The following is a 4,964-nucleotide window of genomic DNA, read 5'->3' as shown; positions in this document are numbered from 1 at the left end:
TTGTCTGGGTTTTTTTAATAAAATTTATTTGTTGATATATTTTTTTTAAGAGAATAAATACAAAGATTAATGCACATAATGGAAGATTAAGATATTGAGGAAAGATTAAAACTAACATGGTACAACGTAGAGAGCAAAATAGGGACGCCTTTATTTCAGCAAAGGTCCAAAACACGTTTTAATCGAAAATATAAATAAATTTCTCTAAAAGTTTTTTTTTACCAAAACAGGTTTTAACGGAAAATATAAATAAATTTGTTAAAGCAGTGTTAACGCTCTTGCAGGGTGCATTGGCAGCATAGTTAAAAGGAGTGTAAACTTGTTAGAAGAAGGGCCCGACCGGGTTCGAACCGGTGACCTCTTGATCTGCAGTCAAATGCTCTACCACTGAGCTACAGGCCCAAGTTGTTGACAATGGATATATAATTCAGATAACTGAGGGAGCAAAACGCAGACAAACAGGAATCGTAATTAATTACTGTTGTACAATGACTAAATTCATTATTGGAAGTGAAAACGGCCAATTTGGAGTTTCTGTAACGTATAGTTCATGTCTAGCTCGTTGATAAACACAACGTGGAAAGTCTAAACACTCCTACTGTCGTTGTTCTGTACAAGACCGAAGCTGAAATTTGCACCGTATTAAGGACAATCGCGTGAGGAACCTCGTGAGTTTGAACTATTCATTAGGCCGTAGTCTAAGGATTATGTTTTTTTGATGTGGAAGATATAGAAGGTTATATTTTGAAAAAAATTTGGTAGGATTTTTGTAAATCCAAGTAAAAATTGTTAAATTTTTTGGTTTTAGGAGTAATAGAAGTGTTTGATGGTGTTGAATCCAAATCCACCATAAAAAAACATAATTCAAACACTACTTTTATAAGATTTTTTGAATTTTTCCTCGGACTTCAATAACTTTTGACCATCCAGACAATTCCTCATGACTCCATTCATAACTATAGCTACGCACTTTTTAACCAAATAAACACACACGTATCATACGTATCATATTAACTAACAAAATGAAAATTTAAAGAAATTTGTTTGACATACCCTAATCCTTAATCCCAGTCTTAAAAGACTTTTCATTAAGGAATCTATGTAACTACCATATTGATTCCATGTTTTAGGGCGTTTATATTTTTTTTGTGAGACAAATCAATATTAAGGAAGATATATGATGATAAAGAAGTTTTCCTGTAATTTGTTAGAATCAATAAGATTTCAAGTTTAAATTGGTGAAGTAATTAACTTTACAATGTTTAACTATCATTTTTTAATTCTTTGTATTATTTTATTGTCATTGTGATCTTGTTTTCCATTATGTAATTAATGGAAATTCTTTTATTTTTATCTTTCTTTGACATGAATATAATTGTTTATCCATAAGAATGGAGTGTTTTAATATATCATTTGCCAACTAACTCTTACAATTTTGTGTAACTTTTGTATAATTCTACATTCAATAAAATGATCCAAACTATTTAATAAAAATGAAAGCAAAGAAGAATATTACCCAATGTTTTAAAGAAAAAGATAGTATTCACTTTTACTTATGATTTCCAAGTTACCAACACCCCCTTGCTCTACCTAAAATGAACATAGTCTAACCCCTTGAAAATTCTTGACAATTTGAAGTGATAGAGGAAAGTAAGCTCCTTCTTCAAATGACATGTTGCCAAGCTTCAAAGCAATGAAACTCTCTTCCACAATTGTATATAGTGTTAAAGTTCTACATTGTTTTGGCTACCAAGTGTTGAAGTTTTGGATATTACCATACACTTCATCACCCTTACTAAATTGTAGGGCATCCTCTCTTTCATCAACTATTACTTCTACTACATCACAAGTTGGCACCACCTGAAAAACAATTTAAAGGTAGACAAGTAGTTTTGAAAATCACAACCTTGAATCAAGTTCATATGTTTTATAAATACTAGAGAATTTGGATATTTTTAATATTCATTCATAGCGACGTGATATTACAATATTGTTTGTGATATTACAAACTATTTTTTTTGCACCTTATTTTTTCTGGGTATACTTTATATTTGACTTGAACAATATAAATGTGCATAAAAATGTCCAATTATTAATTGATGTTAAGTTTCCTCTCGATGAAACAATCCAACAACCAAGCAATCATGTAGTACCATGTGGAATATGATCATACTAAGAGGCATTTCCTTATGGAAAACACGGGTATTGAGCAACATTTCATGAGTAGTGTTATATGTTCCATTTGTGTGAAGTAGCATTTTTAGATTAGAGGTCCTGACCAAAATGAGAAATTTTAGATATACATTATTCATAAAGTTTTTTTTTTAATTTATTAAAAAAAAAATGAGGTAATGGAACTCAAAAAAATTGAATAAACAAATTGCAATATAGAGTATGGGTTTTTGGAAATTCATTAAAATTTGTGCATTGGGATTGAAAAATAACATAGTAGGGTATGCAAGAAAAAAATATAGGTAAAATGTGTTGACTTTGGAAATTATAAAGTTCAAATTATGCTCATTTTGCAGAGTCATTACAAACTATGAAAACATGTTAGTTTGAAAACGAATCAGAGATAAAATCCATCAAATAGGTCTAGCACCCAATTTGATGGATATGTTGTGACGAATAATAATGGAAAATAACGTGATTGCGGTTAATATGAATTCTTAATTTTGTAAGACAACATAGTCGTTCAATAACAAAAAAGAGCTTTGATCAACTAATTCATTGAATTTTGTATTTATATAAAATACAACAATGGGTTGTTAGAGAATTCATGAGAAAAGTCGGCCTTTCACATGGAATTTAAAACTAGTTTCCTTAATTTATTCATTTTATAATTTTAAATCTACATCTTCAGTTCTTCTCACACCAAATCTCACCCTTTGTCTCTCTTTACACTTGAAATGTAGTTGAAGCACACCAATAGAAGGAGTATTGAGCCATTCTACTTTAGTATTCGCCACTGCCCTTGCAACTTGACCCCATGCATGCATCCTTTACTAAAAGAACCATAGAGATGAGTCCATGGAACCATGTTCTAATTGCGGTCTATTTTATTTATCGTCCCTGACATTATATAGACACATAATTATTTCGCCAAATCGAAATGTTGTATATCTCTAAGTTATGTCGTTTCTAGGAGTTGTACAACTTGTAGTGTTATGTCTCTTCTACCATTGTAGTTGTAAATAGAGCATTTTAGAAATATGTGTCATCCCAGGAGATAACTCCTCAAATGTAATTGTATTATTCATTTAGGTTGTTCATTATTATATACAAGAGGGAGTGACTATTCAGTTCATCTCTCAATGACTCTCCATTTCCTCTATTATTTATTTACACTAATTACAATTGTTCACCCAATCCCTATGATTAGGTGTCAACATTCCCCCCCTAATCTGAAGGGATGTTGGTGAGTCCAAGCATCGTTCTAAATATTTTAAGATATTCTCTTCCAAGCACTTTGGTGAAGATGTCTGCAATCTGCTCATTAGTGGAACAATGGCGAAGATGGATTGTTTTGGCCTCAACATGATGTCGAATCCGATGATATTTTGTATTGATGTCCTTCGTTTCGATCATGGAACTTTGGGTTCTCGGCCAACTTTATTGTCGAGGTATTGTCAATCATGAGTGGAGTCGATTGTACTTGTTTTACCTACAAATCTTCCAGAATTTTCCTGAGCCATGCAATTTCTTTTGTTGCCTCAACTGCTGCCACATATTCTACCTCTATTGTGGAATCTGCTGGAATTGATTGTTTGTGTGATCTCTAGGAGACAGCTCCTGATCCAAGACTCATAGCATAACCTGAAGTAGATACCCCAGTTTCTTTGTCTCCATCGAACTCTGAATCAAAGTATTCAATTGACATGAAGTCGCCCACCTGTGTATACTTGAGTCCAAAGTCTTGAGTTCCCTTCAAGTACTTTAGAACTCTTTTTGCAGTAGATCAATGTCCCTCACAAGGCCTTTGCATAAACCTGGAGAGGATTCCAATAGCAAACAAAATGTCTGGTCTGGTATTAGTCACGTAGTTGAGACTTCCTACAAGCTGTCTATACTTTGTTGCATCCTCAAATTATTTTCCTTCAAAGGATGTGAGCTTTAAGTTTTGTTCCATTGGAGTAGTCAGAGGATTCCATTCAATCATGCCAAACCTGTTCAATAGATCTCCAATGTACTTCTTTTGAGAAAGGAATATGGACTTCGGATGTTGTGTTACTTCAATACCAAGATAGTACTGAACATAGCCCAAATCAGTCATTTCAAAACCTTTCCTCAAATCCTTCTTTAGGGATGCAATGTAGCTCTCATTGTTCCCTGTCATCAAAAGATCATCTACATATACCACAATATATACAACTGTTTTGCCAAACTTCTTGACAAAAAAAGTTGCATCATCAAGATCATAATGTTTGAAATTGATTTTCATAAGATGCTCAGTTAGTTTTTCATACTAGGCTTGTGGTGCTTGTTTGAGGCCATACAAGGATTTCACTAGTTTGCATACTTTATGTTCATTTCCTTTCACAACAAATCCTTTAGGATGGGACATAAACACATTCTCTTTTAGATCTCCATTCAAGAAAGCATTTTTTACATCCATTTGATGGACTTTCCAACCGTTCTAAGTTGCTAGGACAAAGAGTGTCCAGATGGTAGCCCATTTTGCTGTGGGGACAAAAGTCTCCTCATAATCGACCCCTTTCTTATGTCCAAAAACTTTTGCCACAAGCCTATATTTGTGCTTGTCAAGTGAGCCATCAGCTTTATACTTGTTCTTGTAGACCCACTTGCAGCCAATTGGTTTGGTTCCCAATGGAGGATCAACCAACTTCCAAATGCCATTCTTTATCAAGGCATCATACTCCTTTTGCATTGCTTCTTTCCATTCATCATGGGAAGCAACTTCTTTAAAGGAAGTTGGTTCAAAATATGTAGACAAATTCAATTCA

At 33.3% G+C, this 4,964-nt stretch overlaps 1 non-coding gene across 1 annotated transcript; it reads right to left on the bottom strand.

Moving 5' to 3' along the window:
* Positions 1-330: 330 nt before the first annotated feature.
* TRNAC-GCA (transfer RNA cysteine (anticodon GCA)) lies at positions 331-402 on the bottom strand. Its single transcript has one exon. It is a non-coding gene; the product is annotated as a tRNA-Cys (tRNA).
* Between the last annotated feature and the right edge of the window lie 4,562 nt (positions 403-4,964).

Source organism: Pinus tabuliformis, chromosome 2_1 (genome assembly GCF_031772625.1).
Source record: "Pinus tabuliformis cultivar Carrire ecotype Pingquan chromosome 2_1, CPIR1, whole genome shotgun sequence".
NCBI lineage: Eukaryota > Viridiplantae > Streptophyta > Pinopsida > Pinales > Pinaceae > Pinus > Pinus tabuliformis.
The sequence above is the reverse complement of the archived record's forward strand: the minus strand, read 5'-3'. Positions and strand labels throughout refer to the sequence as shown.